Raw genomic sequence first — 19,207 nt, forward strand, 5'->3', positions numbered from 1 at the left:
CCGTATTACGGGGGTTTTTACATTTGTCGTTTCTATTATTCTATATATTATTTTAGATTTTAATTTAATTTATCGTAAGGAAGTCTGTTGTATTCATTCAGAATTTATATTCGGACATATTTTGATTCATTTATGTTTGTTCATCTTCGTTCATTATATTCGTTTATGTTCATTTTGAGATAAACAACGAATGAGTCATCCACTTAATGTCTTATATTTGTTCGTTTGTGTTCATTCGTGTGTGTTCAATTATATTCGTTTATGTTTGTTCATTTATGTTCGTTCAACTATGTAGAATTATGTATGTTACTAGGTTATTGACCTGTGGGCGCCACGGGTAGAAAAATATAAATCATGTAACATCCACATGTTTCTAGAATCAACTGATATATAAATCATGTAAAAACATAACATTCAACTAAAATAACATCTATTTTATAATTATAAATTAGTAAATATTTCCTTATAAACCACATTTGTAGTTTTATTTGTAACTTTACCTTAATTGTCTAATATAAGCATTTTAACACAGTCTCTACTCTTCACTGTTGATAAAGCCACATATAGTTTACCATGTGTAGATACCAGTTCTCGCAGGTATATGCCAACTCTTGCTAGGCCTTGACTTTTATTAATGGTCATTGCAAAACCAACCGCAACAGGAATCTGTCTTCGTTTCAATTTGAATGACAGTTTCTTTTCTAAAGGAGTTAGACCACTACGAGTTATATAAGTGCGAAACCCAATGTTAGTACCTGAAAGAACCTTTACTTCGATAAAACGCCTCCCCAAATTAATTACTTGTAATCTGGTTTTGTTGCATAAACCGTTCTTCTTATCCATATTCCTTAGTAACATTATTGGCACACAAACTTTTAGAACCAATCTATGATTAGGCATACCAGACATCTTTAAACCATTTAGAAAATCTGGTGAGTGTAAGGTAGGATCGAAACCAGGACCAACACTATCAGACTTGTCTATACTATCAGACTAAGATATTTAACTTCTTCTCCGGCAAACAAAGACAAAAGTTTGTCATTAATATCTTGGACAGCCTCATTTAAATATGAAATATGAAATATGAAATATCATTAAAATTTTACAATAATGTTGGATATACAAAATCAATCAGATCGGAAATAGGATCGGATGGATCACCAATCAAAATATCATTTGGTATATCTATAATGACGTTGTTGTATTTATAAATAATGAAATGCAAATGTTGTGTTTATAAATAAATGATAATTTTATATGAATTATAAGACATCATAACTTATTTGAATCATATGCAAAAACATACAAAGACTAACAAAGATAAATAAAAAATTCAAGTATTTTATAATTTATATTATGAGTACAATAATAAGCAAACAAAGAAATTAGTCTCCAAATCAACAAAACAATTTTACAATTTCTATTCAATAAAACTTCTATCACAATGTTGATTCAAAAGATGAACGTTATCTAAGACATTTATTACACAACAATAACCGTAATGTTTATTACTCTAAGATAGTACCCGTGTTTATTTACTTATCAATTTAAATATTTGTTGCACATCAATGTTAAAAGATGAACAATATCTAAGACATTTCTTTTTATAAGTATATTTTAAATTTATGTTACAAAACAAATTGTTATGACAATCTAAAACCTAAAATTAGCCTTTCATAATACTATAATTAATTGATCTTCAAAATAAAGTCTTAATCAATATTCAATAACATATTAATTTTCATTCAAGTATAGTTGACATATAGTTGATTCCTAATATATATCATTTAGGAAATTAGGCAAAGCTTTTTCATTCATTTTTTATAACTCCTTTGTGGATAAATTATGTTACATAGTTATTTAATACATATAATAATAATCTTATATTGTTTTAATAGATTGTGCTTTGTAGTTATATTGTTATACCCATTTAGACAAGTTGCATCTACTCGGGAGATAAAACTTTTAGCCATATTTCGTACATGCTAATTTGGTGGTGATGAAAATAGAAATTTAATTTTGTTAAAAACTTATATAAATAATTAAAATTTGTTTTTTCATTATGAGAATAATATGAATAAACTAAGAAGACATTCCATGTTCACTAATGGTTATTTACGGAGAAAACTGCATAAATTAAGGAGAAAACGTGTTTTATTGTTAGCAACCACTATTTGTTTGATAATTATGTTAAAATCATTTTATGCATTATGTTTAGGTGTTTAAAAATATAAGATTTAATGTAAATTAATGTTTGTCAACTTAAGAATTGATTTGAAGTCAAAACTTATACTATGTCAAAAAAGTATTATCATTTTGTACAATAACAAATAGTGATTAAAATACGAGTTAAAACATAAATTAGTAGATGATGTATATGAATATGGTTGATGACTATTAAAGAAACTTTATAATTAATTTTATTGAATATAAGTTGAAATTTACAAATAATTTTTATTTCTAGTTAGGAATAAGGTATTGATATATTTTGATAACATAATTAAAAGTTTAACAATTACTAAATAAATAATTAATTAATAAGAATCAATTTATTAAGTAATTGTCTTTAATATAACGATAACTTTGGTAATACGATTATTATTGATATAAAACGAATATTTATTTTTAACTCTAGCAATAACGGTTTTTTATTTTATAAAATATTATAACAACAGAAAGTGAGTTAATTTGATAATAATGATGGAATAACAAAATACTTAATGTATAGTAATTCAGGAAGTCAATTGATGCTATTTTTAGGCATATGCATCTTGACATTTAGACATAATTATAAAATTGTCAAATAAAAAAATGTAGACTTTTCTAAAATTAGAAAGTATCAAAATCTTTTAAATGTCAATGAGAATTGGTCAAATAATATTTGATGAGTTTGAGATATGACTACAAATAGATTATATTGCTAGAATTTGACAAATTATAATTGTAGTGTTTGTTAATAAGATTTAGAATGAAGAAAAAAACATACTTTGTATATGAACAAAAACAAATAATTATATAAAAACTGTAATCAATAAATATACAAATTATTATAAAAGAATTTTTATTTGAACTTTTGAATCAGAAACATTCAATAACTTTTTTTTGTTAGATATATTTAATCTAATGCTAGAGTTACTTTATGAATAAAAACAATTATTAGTAAACTTCAAAAAAATATTTAGTACAATTGTATTGTAATAAATAAACTTCAAAATGAATTTTTTAATTTTTGTAATATTAAAATGAGAGTTTATTTTATACATTAATTTTGACATTCAATATGTAAAAATTTGTATTTAATTAATAAATTTCGTATTTAATCGGTTATAGAAAATATGAGGGTTCTACTAAAGGTATGAATTTTGAAATTTAGACATGATTAAAAAATGGTCAAATATAAAAAATAGAAATAAGGGGTTAAATATGTATGAATATTAACCATAAATTAAATGTATTATATAAAAACCGAATTAAATAAATGTACATTTTATTATATATTTTATTTTTGATATTTAAGAATAAATATATTAATAGATTTAGTTGCAATTGACATTAAAATCATAATAACTTGAAATATTCAGAAATGGTTATTAAAAATAATTTTTTTTATTTAAGGCATTAATATTGAATATTTATGAAATGGTCAAATTTGTTAAATTTCGGGTTTTGAATAGCTGGTGAAAGTCAAACTATATAACACATTTTTGTAAACTTCACATAAATAGTGTAAATCCAAATTTAAAAGGTGAAAATCGATTTCTAAAATTTCATATTAAATGTGTAATATTTTAAAGGATTAATTTCATATATATCCTTACAAAACTTGTAAATATCATACATACCCAATCAAAAATGAATATATTATATATACCCAACTTTAATAACTTTTTAATTAATGGCCATTTTACCCTTGATATTATATGATTTATTTATAGACTTATATATTTTTATTTGAGTAAACATTAAAAATTAGTATTTTGAAACACAAATCTCCTCCTGGAAGTCCATAACCAGCTATCATTTTAGCATCCACCAGTTCCGGCAGATTAACACCGAGGAACCAGCCCCAGAACCGCCACCAGTTCCGGCAACTAGTGTCAACGACTTATTTCCTTCTCCGGCAATTGCCTCACCACCGTTTGTCTTCTTCCACCTCATACACCACCATTCGTTTCCAATCCTACAACCACCATGAAAACGGTCGGAAACAATGACGGACAAACCCAGATGGTCGATGATTAATGAGGCGGTTACAGATCTGATGGGTGTCGGATATGTTGTAGAAGCATCCACAAAGTCCCCATCTTTCCCGTCACTCTTCGGCATCACACCGCACCGCCCGTATGGCCCAGTTTATTGCCAGGGAAGAAGGAGACGAGCAGGGGCTCATAATTTTTGTTTCATTTTTCTTTGTATAATTCAGGTTTTGTATTTATGGAACTATTTAATAAAGTAAAAATAGAAAGAAGGGTAAAATGGTCATATGTTATAGTTTTTTTAATAAATTGGGTATATATGATATTTTAATTAATTTGTAAGGGTATATATGATATTTTTAGTTTTGAGTGGGTATATATGATATTTTCAATTTATAAGGGTATATATGAAATTGCCCCTATTTTAAATTGTTAAATACGATAATATTGGAAAGTGTAATAATGTTTTAAATTGCGTTGACATTAGTTATTTAATTGGAATTTGAACAACACCAATATAAGATTCATTATCTTACTATAACTAATTTAATGTATTATAGAATGATCAATTAAATTTCATTTCCGGATTATATAATAATCAATTAAATTACTTGAATTGTGAACAAAAATACATGAATAATAACATAAATATACATTAACATTAAACAAAAATAAGACATTTTGTCAACAAATTCTAATCCATTATATCAAGTTTGAGACAATAAACTGAAATGATAAAACTAAATATTAATATTAATATTAATATTAATATCACATAATAAATAAATTACTAATTATGAAAGATTTGAATTATGTGAACAAATGTAAACCTTACCGGAAAAACATATAAATGTGTATTAGTACAAAATCGGTGAAAACCTAACCAATAAATATAAAATCATTCACCATCCAATAATTAGTACAAAATTGTGTGAATAATATACTAAAATTAATGAATTTTTAATTTGGAATAAAAGTAAAAGTCCGGATTATGGTAAGCTATTTTTTTATGTAACAATACCATTTCGTCTTGCAAAATCATCTCTATCGACCAATCTTCTTCGGGCTTGTAATTGTCCTTGTGACGCCATAGTTTCAAAATACGAACCTTGAGGACATAGTCGTTGTTAAGCACATCCAAATGGTTCAATAGTGTAATGTCCATCTTCCTGGTGGTGAAAAATTAAAAATAAACAAACTGTTAATTTTTGAACAATTATACCTTGAACCGAACAACTAAACAACAAAATGAATTATATAAGCACGACCAAACTATATACCTTACAAACAAACCAATTCAATTTTGCTAATTCCGGTGTGATGGTGTGAGAATTATTGTGTGAAGGTCAGAGTATTTATACATAAGTATTAGATGTTTGAATTTTTGGATAGGTGAATAAAGAATAAATATAATTAATTAAAAATCATAAAATTAGGGATTTTGAATTAGCTTGAAATATGAATGAAAATTAGGAGGTCTTTGATTACGGATTTTGAAATTTTGAAATATTTGAATTTAATGTTATTAAATTATATTATTATATTATAATTACAATATAAATAAAATTAATATGTTTAAATCTACACCATATTTCAACATACAACATAAAGATAGTAATGTATAAGAATATGTAACTAATTTATTTTTTATTTATTACCAATAATAAAATTAATCATAAAATTGAATATTTTCATAATTGATATAAGTTATAGATTTATAATAATTTTAGAATCCCTATGATAATTGTTTCTTATATAATGAATTTTATTTTTTATTTATTACCATCCCTAAAATTATAATCATTATGATAATATTAGATCCTTAATCATATGGTTGATTTGATTATTATGTTAAAATCATTCATACCACGTATATATCATAATTGATTATAATTTTGAAATTCCGTAATCAAAGTACTCCTTAATCATATGGTTAATTTGTTCCAAATATAGATAAATTTACTTGCAATTGATTACGGATTTCTAGTTTACTTGCCATTTTTCGGTCAAATGTCATAAATCTAAAATTAAAACCATTATTTATCAATTAAACAATTAAACGTTAAGAAATAATGATAAAAAATAACAAACTGACATTTAATCAAACACATGGTGGGCAGCCTAAATTGGTGTATGAAATCACAAAAAAAAAATACAATTTCATGTGAATCAAGATACACAACATAATACCTGATGCTTTAAGTGACCGGTAGAAACGTTGATGGTTTGTTAACACAGTCATGGGTAGGCCAAATTTCTGTAGATTAAACTTCCGGCTGGTGAACAGCTTCATCGAAGGTGGACGGTCAATTTTCCGGATAAATGAAATGAATGTATAGATCCGTGGAAGAACAAGATGGAGGCGTGATGTGCTCAAAACAGTTAATTAAATATTAACTAAATTAAACAAGTAATAAAAAATAGACTTAAGACTCAACTACGCAAAACACCGGCAAGTGTACCGATCAATTGTACTAAAGCTAAGTAAGTCCGGAATATCGAACCCACGGGACTCTATAAATTACGTAAATTAACTAATTAGACTCGAATTACGACTCGACTATTTATTATTAATGTTTTAAGAGGGGTTTTAAACTAATATTAAACTAAGAAAATAAATAAACAAGTAAACAAGAAGCAAATTAACAATTGAACACAAGATCAAAACCAATAAGAGAAAGAATCTAGCTAGGTAAGAATCCCATGTATCAACAATCATCAAGCAATGGACAAATAACATGATATGGAAACTAATTTCTAAACATATTCATCTAACAAACCCTAAAGGACCCTTGACCGAATCAAACGACATCCCAAAGAATAATTATTAGATTTTTAAGCAATCAGTTATATTGATTTCCTTACAGTTATCAAATAGGGTTAATTAATAGTATCATAGGCAAACAATCTCACGAAACACTAAACCCTAGATAACTTGATAAGCTAAACACAACATCATGAACAAGGATCAACACAATAAGTAAGAATATTGTCACTATCTATCCTAACATGCGATTGACCAAGACACATGAACAACTCCTCACCTTACAACTATTGGAATTTAGCAAAACATTCAAAATCCTAATCAACAATCAACAAGCTTCTATGATCTAATGAAACTTGACTTCTGAATTCTTATCAATAGTTGAAGAAATCAAATGAAAAGTATTCTATTTTTGTTTTGCGCCTTAAATGAAATCAACGGGCTATAATCGGCGGTATTCTATGAGATCCGAGAGTATGGTAAGTAAGAAATTGATTTCTTACTTATCATACTCTCTATTAGTGTTATAGTAGTGTATAAAATTGTTTCTAATAAAGTTGGATTAAATCGAATAAGCCCTTCTGAAATAAATACTCAGCCGCTTGTGAACCGTCGGGTACTGTTTTATTCAATGTTTGTTCAATTACTCTTTTACCCGCAAAGGCAATGTAGGCATTGGGTTCAGCAATAATGATATCCCCCAACATACCAAAACTAGCTGTCACCCCCCGGTAGTAGGAGATGTAAGGATTGGTACATAGAATAACATTTTATTGGATTGATAATCATATAAAGCAGAAGAGATTTTAGCCATTTGCATCAAGCTCAAACTTCCTTCTTGCATGCGTGCCCCTCCAGAAGCACACACTATTTCCTATTCAACCATAATAATCAAAACACCAAGTAATGATTAAACATGAACCTTAAATCTAAAGAACAAAATCAAGAGATAAAGATCTATATGAAGCACTAGTTAACAATCAATCAAGATAATAAATACTTATACGCATCATGAAAGAAAAATCAAGTCTTTTACTATTAATAAAACGAAACCATAATCAAAACATTAGTCCAAAGCAAGAATCAAGCGTCAAACATGTTCATCAAACCTAGGTAGACATGAAGTCTAGCCTAGAATCATTATTAAAAACAATCCCAAACAAGTATTGAAAACAAAGAAGCAAGACATGATAGATAATGAACAAGAACAATGAAAAAGAACGAGAGAACCCGTCTTAATCGACTCTTGAACACTCGTATGAAAGCTTGATGATTGTAAGGCCCCGTTACCGGTAGCCCTACTTTGGTGTTGGATTTACTCATAAACGCGGTTCTAAATATCAGAGTTAATTAAAACTTTACGCGGAATATTTAAACTTCAACCATAATACGTTACATAACCTTAAATCTTGTCTTAACAAACATTCAAATTTATTTAAACATAAAACATAGTCTTTAAACATCACAACATTTCTTCGAGATGACAGTATCTTCGATTCCATGCCATGTGTTTTCAATCACGCGAGCTGCCTCAACCTATTTGCCTGCGTGCATACTAAAAGTCAGCTACGCTGAGTGAGTTCTAGTTAATCACATAACTTACTTTACATACACATATACGTGCCCGTAGGTACGCATTACATAATTAACCTGTCCATCAATCTTTCATACACATACATATCTAACCTTACGTTATAAAGAGCATTCGTCCTATATACCTCGGATATTATTAGGGTCTAGTACCCTCCATCCTCGGATATTATTAGGGTCCGGTGCCCTCCATCCTCGGATATTATTAGGGTCCGGTACCCTTCATCCTCGGATATTATTAGGGTCCGGTACCCTTTCTTCCATACCCTTTCTAACATACTTTTCTATATACATAATCGTAAGTTTCATACATACATCATTCATTCTTCATCTTACAACATACATATAACATCAACCATTTCCTGGCAGTACATGCAATTCCAAAGATCGTTCATGTATCGACAAGAAACCATTCATACATTTCACATAATACATATATGGCATACACTTATCACTTAGGATAAGTGTATTAACTAATCACATCGAGTATGCACACAGCCCCGAAAATATAACAAGGAATGGGGCTAGAAACTCACCAGAAGTCGGTTACGTTCACCGTTAATAGTTATTCCTTTCTTCAGTTGGGCACGGCTAACTGTGTAATAATTACATGCATCAATTAACTATCACTACTTATCTCGCGTTTCTAGTCTAATTATAACCCTCGACGAACGGGGGTTCGGGGGCAGCGCCCCTGGCTGGGGTCGAGCTGGGGTCCATTAGAATTTTGAATCATTATTAATTTACTATCTTAAAAAGTTCAAGGGCTCAATTTTAATTAATTCATTCTTTTTCTAAGTCAAGGGACTGTTCTTGTCATTATGTTAAACTTTCTAGTTCGTTATTTAGTCTTTAACGAATTGACTTATCTTAGCGAACTGGCCCATGTAGCGAATTGAACCCTTAACGAACTGGACCTTTGACGAATCAGTCCATATAACGAACCAGTCCACATAGCGAATCAGTCCAGGTAACGAATTGGACCTTCTAATTCGTTATCTCTGTTAGCGAATGACCATAACGAATCAATGGCAATTCGTTATCCTTTTCCTTTAATGAATTGGATACGAACTAAGGCTAGTTCGTTAATCTTTCCTTAGCGAATCAACACGCGAATCACCTGCTAATTCGTTACGCTCGCTAATGAACTAGGGTTAGGGTTTGTCAGAGAACGTCAGGAACATTCCCTGGCAACCTTAAATACACAGGCGCCTTTCCGGCGCCGTCTTCCCGGCGCCGCCGTGCCGGAAAACTGGGCAGTGGCAGGAAAAACGCAGTTTACCCTATTTTACACCGTTTTTTATCGTTTTTCGTCCCGTTCGATCCAGATCTGAGCTAGGGTGACCCATAAGCTCATCATAGGTTCGGTTTATACCCGATTCCACCCGGATCTCATGACTTAAACGGTTTAACGGTGTCGGCTCGGTATTTCGTGACTATATCTAGCGGTTTAAGTTAATAAATCATCATACTAGTATTACCTCGGGTCGGTGCTCGGTTTCCTTCTTGATTTCGGCTAGGGATAAGGAAGAACTAGAGAGAAACCTTAAGTGTGTGTTTTGGGTGGTGTATGGAATATGTGTAGAATGAGGATTAAATGGTGATTAATGGTTTATATAATTATGGATCATGGGCTCAAGCCCGTGGACTTTCCTTCTTTCTTTCATAACCCAAATCCATAACCAACACTAGCCCAACTCATATTCTATTTATCTAAACCGATAACGACCCACAATAAAATAGACGAACTTTATTACATTATTATGATTAAAAGTAGGATGTTACAAGTCTTCCCTCCTTAAAGAGGTTTCGTCCCCGAAACCTAACTATTACATAAACAAATTCGGGTAAAACTTGCGCATCTCATCCTCCGCTTCCCAAGTGGCATCTGAACCTTTGCGATGCTTCCATATCACTTTCACTAAAGGTATAACTTTGTGACGAAGTCGCTTCTCCTTGCGGTCAACTATCTCGATCGGTTGCTCAATGTAGTTCAATTGTTCATCAACCTCAATGTCTATTAATGGCACATGGGACGTGTCATCAGCTAGGCATTTCCTTAGGTGAGAAACATGGAAGGTTGAATGAATTCCTTCTAACTCTTCGGGCAAATCCAGCTTATAAGCCACCTCACCCACACGATCAATAATCTTAAACGGTCCAATGTACCTCGGGCTCAGCTTCCCTCTCTTTCTAAAACGGATAATTCCTTTCCAAGGTGAGACCTTGAGTATCACATTGTCACCAATGTTAAACTCAATCGGTCGTCGTCGCTTATCAGCATAAGACTTTTGTCTGTCTTGAGCAGCTTTCATTCTTGCCCTGATCTGATCGAACTTCGAAGAGGTTTCTTGCACAACTTCTAGGCTTCCCATCTCTTTCTGACCAATCTCTCCCCAACACACCGGGGTCCTACATCGTCTACTGTAGGACCGGTTCGGGACTCGGTTTCCCAACGATTCACGGGGCAACGTGTTAGAGTGCGGAATCCTCTAACACGGCGATTCGGTGGTGATCAACGGACACGTAAGTACGATTCCTAAAGGTGTTTGACGCCTAGGATTGGAGGAAACGACCAAGAACACGAAGAACGCTCGAGAGTGTTTCGGGAGGCTGCTGCTTCTCTGATTTTCGTGAATGTGAGTTGTGTTGAAAAGCCTGTGTGAAATTTCCTAAGTAACGTTTATATATCGAAGACTCGTTCGATCGAACCAGATCTCATTCGATCGAATGAGATCTGGTTCGATCGAATCAGTGACTGATTCGATCGAATCAGCTTCGTTTGACATTTTCAGTACGTTAACTTGGTTTCACGATCGTTGGTTTCTTGTTGAACCAACCTGATAGAACTGTGGACATACATGTGACATTTCATGTCCTAACAAACTCCCCCTTGGAGCCAGTTCTATTTGCTTGTAACCAATCGAGTTCTCTTGCTCGACCGTAACTCCCCCTTGGAGTTATCTCACTCTCTCTTTTCTCAAAACTAGTGGTGCATACGTTGCATCCACAAACTCCTTTCTTCATGGAGTTCTCTCTTTACCAAATGGTACAGTCAGTCAGACTTACCATAGGTTCCGCATATCCTGAGACGCTGTCAATTGGAATTTTGGATTAACATTTAAGCACAATTGTATTAGATTTGCAAAATTGACATTAAAGCATAATCTATCACAATATTCCAAATCATATTTCATTCAATTCAAAACAAATACAACCAGAAGATTAACTTTGAATTACAACAAGAAACAAGATAAATGATAGACATGACAATTAATCTTCAGTTTCTTGGGCATACTTCTTCTGTTGTTCTTTCCAATTTGATCCTGCATGTATGTCATAGGCAAAGCAAATCCTAATGACATTTCTGTACGTTAACGCTTGCTCTATGTCTTCGGGAGCGTAAAGAATCTCTGTCTTGTACAACGTATAGACATCCTCCCTTGACAAATTTGTGAGCCACATTGGATCAAAAATACAAATTGTGCTCCAATTTCCATTGTCATTGAGCACAATAACTGCCTCATGCAGTTTTCCATCATAGTACCAATGCCTGAATGATTTGTAGAAGTCCTGCTTCATCTTTCTAAGAGGAATCTTCTTCATTGTGAGTGGTGGCATGTACTTCAAAATAACTTTTGGCCTGTTGGTGATCGGATCGATCTCCTTTTTGCTTAGATATCTCTTCGGCCTTTGTGGTGTGATCATCTTCCATTTTGTGTTGTACTCTTTTCGCAACACATTCTGATAATACGTGGCAAATGGAGATGAGTTGGCGTATAGCAGATCAAGATAATTCAGACGGTTCAGATCATGAGTAGGAAGGGTCTTCAAATCAGTAATACGTTGAAAGTATTCAACCCCCCTTTCTCTCTTGACAGCTACGCAGTTAAGATCCTTCAGACATGCCCAAGCGATAATTTCTCCTGAAGTTCTGCGACCCTTCATTTTATATGACGTTGTATGAGGAATGGTCGGCTTCGCTTGTTGTCTGGATCTTATCTTCTCAAGAATAGCATTGAATGCTTTCTTGCATTCCTCGGTTTTCTCTAAAAATTCGGCTTGATCCGCTTCAGAAGGCTGTTCCATATTGTTTGACCTTTCTTCAGCCTTTTTCTGTATTTCCTCCTCTGTTACATTTTGGAAGAAACTTGCAAAGTTAGGAAGATCGTCATTTTGAGACATATAGTATTCAGGATACTCTTCCTTTGACAAGTCTTCCATTTCAACGTCATCAAATTGAGAGGGATCGACGTGTGAGGGATCAGTGGCCGTAGATGATGATGATTCAGGTGTAGCAGCAGAAGAAGACGTTTGTTCTGTTAGAGGCAAAGCCAGATACTTGCCTGTTTCTACGTTGGATAACTCAAACATTTGTTCCAATTCTTCTTCTGTGAAATTATGAGAAATTTCACCTTCTTCCAAGTCTCCACTTGCGAAGTTTCGCTGCTCATTTGGATTGTCCAGTAGAAACGTGAAAAATTCTGCTGCTGTTTTTGATTGCAGCGGTTGGACATTAAACGGATTATCATCACCTGTTTGATTAAACAAACACAATGTAACAACAATTTTAAGTAAACATATGTAATATCATAAACATGAAATACAATATCATTACATATGAAACTGAGTTTATACAAGAATCATCATTTACCAAGATTTAACATTTAAATCCTCACTACATTCACTCAACTCACTCTTTAGTACCTTCACCACCATCATCTGAAGAGTCAAGTTCGTCTGTGTCCACATCAACATTTGTTGGACCTTCCAAACATAGAACATCTCCTTTCAGTTCTGTTACTTTCGCCTCAAGGCTTAGATTCGACTCTCGTAGTTCCTTGATAGAAGAGCCCTGTTCGGCGACAGTCGCATTCAGCTGAGTGTTTTCAATTCTGAGCATGTTGTTTTCGGCTTGAAGTTTGGCAATCTGCTCATCTTTCAGTCGATTTTGCTCTTCTTGCCGTCTATTCAGCTCTTCTTGCTCAGTCTTGAACATGAACATCTTCATCATTGCCTTGTGAAGATCAGCTAGCTCTGTTGCAACCTGAGGAGGTATAGACATTTCTGGTTGAGGTTGAGTAGTCGGTTGTGGTGCTGATTGTGGTTCTGGTTGCTGTGGTGGTGGCGGTGCTTGTTGAACGGGAGGAGCAGCAGACGAAGTCCCAACTGATTGTAACGGTGGAGGACGTGGGAGATCAGAAAATAGACTACGATACTTCCTTGTAACCTTCTTCTTTTGCCTCTTTGCAGGCCTTTCTTCGCCCGCAATTATATCGGCCAGTTGTTCCTCGGCCCTAACCTCACCAGCAAAGTGCACATCCGATGCACTTGCTTCATCACCAGCATCCAGATCCTCAACGTTTAAGAATGAATCAACCTCTTTTTCGGCATCTGTTCTGGTGTCTGCCGGTACCCGCCTCCTCCTCAGTGTCAGACTCGTCGCTGGTTTTCTGATAAGTGAAGTTCTCGACGTCTGAATCACTGGCGGCTTTCCTCCACTTCCTCTTCGGAGGAGCCTTGTAAGACTGATTTGCCACGTGCCCAAAACACCTTTTGTGTGGTGGCCTTGTGGGGCGGTCCTTGTATGATTTTAATCGGTTGAGGGTTTCCTTCTTCATGTGGTCCAGTTTCACCACATCACCCTCATTTTCTTTCAGTAAACCCGGAGCTTGACTATCGACGATCATTTGCACAAATCGCGGGTACTGTAGAAACTTCTCACCCGCCCCTTGTTTTATTGTAAGATTCTCCACCATATGGTTGAAGGTCATCTGCGAGAAGTTGTAGGGACGGTTCATCACTAATGCATCCATTGTAAACTGCATGCTTTCCCTCAATTTATCAAAACTTGTTCTTTGAGGCCCTAAGCAGTGCATCACCACGTGTGCCAGATATTTGAACTCTGGACACAGATTGGCTTTATGGAGTAGACCGGCATTTAGGTCACCGTCGTACTTCATTCTGGCAAAACAACCTCTGGTTCCAGCAGGATGTAACCCAATAGGATCTGAATCAGAATCTACAAACCCACAGACTTCCCTAAGGATTTGGGCAGATATAACAATTTCGTGCCCTCTAATAGTGGAGCGAATTACCGACGGCACAACTGTTTGGTCGCGCGTGGCATTCCTCCAGAATTCCTGTTGAACTGACATGACGGGTTCGACTACCCTAGAGATAGGTCCGTGAATCCTGGACCGTTTCAGAAATTTGATCATGGTTGCAAAGTCTTTCCCATGGCTTGCCTTTTCGTCAAGAAAGGCTACAATGTTGTGCTTGATTGATGTTTTGAAAGGCACAAAAACTTCTGCAACTTCAGCCATTTTATCTGCAAACATAAACGTGTTAGAACGAACAGATATCGAAAAGACTGAATGCGTTTAACATTTTCAAACTTTCTGGACTGGTTCAATCGAATGAGTAATGATTCGATCGAATGAGCTACTCATTCGATCGAGTGAGATCTAGTTCGATCACAGACAGTCGAATGAGATAGATTTCACCTTTGACCTCTGATTCGATCGAACTACTGACCGAATAAGTCTCATTCGATCGACAAGAGACTCGTTCGACCGAATAGACTGATTCGACTCATTCAAACGGTAGCCCAGATTTTGAAGAATCCCGATCGAAATTTTTGATCGTTTAAACGATACACAACACACAGATAGCATCGATTGAAGTTTGTGAACATTTATCAACATTAAATTACAAGTTTTAAACGGTTAAAAACAGTTTATTGAGTGTTTCTTTCTAATGTCCGAGTTCGAGAACAAATCGACCAAAAACTTGATCAAAACACGGTTATAATTCAAAAATTCTTACATATTTGTGATGTACGTGAAAAACCGAGTAAGATGTATGGATCAAAACGAGGGATTCGCGAAAGCGATTTTGAGAGCAATTTTTCTGGAATTTTTTTTTTTCGAACTTTTCTGACCGATCGAATATGATCTCATTCGATCGAATAACATTCCTATTCGTGCGAATGGCAATTCAATCGTACGAATGAGATTTCATTCGATTCACAGGACTTGTTCGATTGGACCAATCGATCGAATGTGAGTCTATTTGATCTAATAAGTCTCTCGCAACAACTCTCATTCTCGCAACAACTGACTCGATCGAATCGGCTCATTCGATCGATTTACTCGATCGAATAGCCACATATTCGATCGAATGAGGGAAAAACTTTGAAAAAATAAACTTTTAAACTTTTTATTCCCCGCCATCGATCGTGGTGCCTTTGAACCTGCAAGAAAACATAAACTTTTGACACTTGGTTAGTTTTCTTAGACATTTTCCGATAATGAGAGCTTAGTTCCTACAGAACATATAGACCATAAAACATTAGTAAACAAACGGAAAAATATCAGGCACAACCATCTTTGGGTTTTCTTGCCACTTCTTCTTTCTTTCATGCACAGCCGGTTGCGCAGATAAACATTTAGCAACCTGCATGAAGTTTTCTTTCATTCCTACACACTGGATAAACATTTAGTAGGAAAAGACAGGGATCAGACTACCTGTCACGATGATTTCTCATCGATTTTCAAACAAACAGAACTAAATAAAATGAAAAATAAATAGAAATAAAATCTTTTTGGTTTTTTCAAAGTATTTACAGGAAGGGACAGGGATCAGACTACCTGTCACTGGATGATTATTCATCAACATTAAAGCAGAATAAAAATAAAAAATAAAAATAATTCAGAATAAAAATCTTTTTGAATTTTTTTTTTATAATATTCAAACTGAAATAAGCAACTGTACAAAATTTAAAGTACAATATTTTTGGTTGAGAAGGATCTATAATAAGAAATCATACAGACTTATTTGACTATCTACTGAGACTTTTCGTGATTCAAGACTTTTCGTGATTTTTCACATGTTTTTGATTTTTCTGAATAAAAGAATATACAATATTAAACTAGACATAATGAACATTCTTTTTGTGAGAAAGATCCGAACATGGGATCAGTACTGACATTGTAGCACTCAGTAAGTTCAATTCTTATAATTTCTTTTGGTCGATACATATTACCGATGCGATTATGGGTATATTTGTCCATTTAAACTTAAACAAACATCCTCTCGTCTGTCAATGACCATTTGATAATTGCTTTAATCATATTTCTATGATAATTGCTTGTGATCACAGCTATGTGTCCCACCATATTTTTGATTGACTCATGTAGGACCTCACAACATATTGAACAGTCAAATCGGCGCATCTTATTTTTGACAAACGACCATAAGCTTATAGGATCCCCTTTGTTCGCTTTTCATCAAATTTTGTTGCTTTTCACATTCTTGCAAATTTAATTAGCAACTTGATGATTTTATCATGTTTTCATGTAGATTAGACATGTTTTTCACATACGTGTTCGGTATTCATCTACTTGTCCCAAAATCATTTATTTTATTTTTTACAGGAGATATCCAAGTTATCAGCGCTGTCCAGGTCGATACTTACGTATCACAGAGGGAGATAATAACTTTAGATATACCAGCATGGAAGAGCGCTGTCCAGGTCGATACTTACGTTTCACAGAGGGAGATCATTCCAAAGCCGGTGGAGTATAAGATATTTAATACAGATATCCAAGTTATCAGCGCTGTCCAGGTCGATACTTACGTATCACAGAGAGAGATAATAACTTTAGATATACCAGCATGGAAGAGCGCTGTCCAGGTCGATACTTACGTATCACAGAGGGAGATCATTCCAAAGCCGGTGGAGTATAAGATATTTAATACTCCTCCTTAATCAACGCATAAAGCATATGATTTAGAAGGGACTTTCGATGAAAGCAGACCTGCAACACGAAGATCTAACATTCTTTAAGAATTTAGGTTTTGGAGGAACCAATTTGGGCCGATGGTAATTCGTGTACGCGTGATAAGACATATCCTCAATTGATATTGGTCTTTAGACAGTGACGTCTCGTCAATTTATCTTAGATGTACACCCATAGCTGACAATCTAAATGATTTAGATAGGTCAAATCCAGACTCAATTCAGTAAGAAAAGCCTACCAATATATCACATTAGTACTATGCATGACCAATTTTTCACTTTATATCTTTTTAACATCATGCTACTGTCAGTGTGCCATCACTTCCCAAAGGTTGGATACAATTTCTCATTTTTTGATTATTTGAATGTTTTTGGATTTTTTTAATATAAGGAAAATGAAAATAAGCTATACAGAAATAAAAATCTTTTTGATGTCTCAGTATGATAGCGTCTGTGTACTATCATCTTTCTTGTAACAAGATCAACTTCTCAAAATTTTAAAATTTTTTATGTTTTTAGGTTTTTGTATTTTATATTGTTTTTGGTTTTTCTTGAAACCTTTCTCCCCCTAAAAATTATAAAAACAAAATCTTTTTGGATTTTTCAAATTTTTAAGAAAAGAAAAAAATGAAAAACAATTTAAATGATATCTTCAGGAACATCATCTGATTGACGTTTAACGCCGTTGATCTCTAGCAAATATAAAAACCGTGGTTTGTCAAATGCTTTAGTGAAGAGATCAGCGCGTTGTTCCTGAGTGGGGATTTTTACCACATCGATTAACTTCTTTTCGTAACTGTCACGAAGGAAGTGATATCGAATTTCGATGTGCTTCGTTTTGCTAAATTGGACAGGATTTTTGGTAATTGAAATTGCAGCAGAATTATCAAGATATATGGGAGTAGTAGAACATTCAATACCGTAGACACGCATCTGTTGCTGAATCCAAATAACTTGAGAACAGCAACTGGCAGCCGCTATATATTCCGCCTCAGCTGTTGAAGTGGAAACTGACGTCTGCTTTTTGCATTGCCACGTTCAACGCTACACAGAACCAGCCAAGGGGTCAGGAGAAGACTGGTTGTTTGATTTTGACAAATTGTTCAAGTCATTCAATCTGGATGAGGTTGCTATTCAGATGATGTATGAGGCGCAAAATGCACCTCCTGATGAATCACAGCAATCTTCACCTCATCCTGGTCCATCATCGTCTTCCTCCACAGAGTCTAGCGAGCAAGTTCAAGAGTCATCCGAATCTGACTCTGAAGATGAATCACCAGCAGATGATGTACAATCGGCGCCGACACAGGTTACTCCACAACCTTCATCGTCAAATCAAGAAGCGCCAAATGCAGAACAGCCTCTAACGTCTACTTCAGAGGCACCAACCGCTCCAGTTCCTGATGAGACTTGTTCGATCGACTGGAAGCAGGTTCGATCGAATGGATGAATTGATTCGATCGAATGGACTTGGCGTAAATCACGGCGCGAAAAACTGATTCGGTCAAAATTCAAACTGGTTCGATCGAATAGAAGGCTTATTAGATCGAATGAGTTCCAAAAATACGACTTGTTCGATCGGGATTTTCGGAATTTCCAAACTTAGAAGATTTGACCAGATTTTCGGTTTTAAAAACACTAACACGAATCCTAATCGATTTAGAAGCAAAATAAGACTCTTTTAAGTGTTTTAACACTTAAACAAACAAGCAAACACACAAAAATGGATCAAACGTTTAAAAAACGAAGAACACTTTGAATGTTCTTGATAAAATCCGAAATTTTAAGAGCAAACATTTATGATTTAGACGTGTAAAACAAACACAGATGATTAGAATTGATTGAAAATCAATA

Source organism: Bidens hawaiensis, unplaced genomic scaffold (assembly GCF_021521415.1).
Source record: "Bidens hawaiensis isolate Kalapana, Puna unplaced genomic scaffold, B.hawaiensis_p1.1 tig00002323_1, whole genome shotgun sequence".
NCBI lineage: Eukaryota > Viridiplantae > Streptophyta > Magnoliopsida > Asterales > Asteraceae > Bidens > Bidens hawaiensis.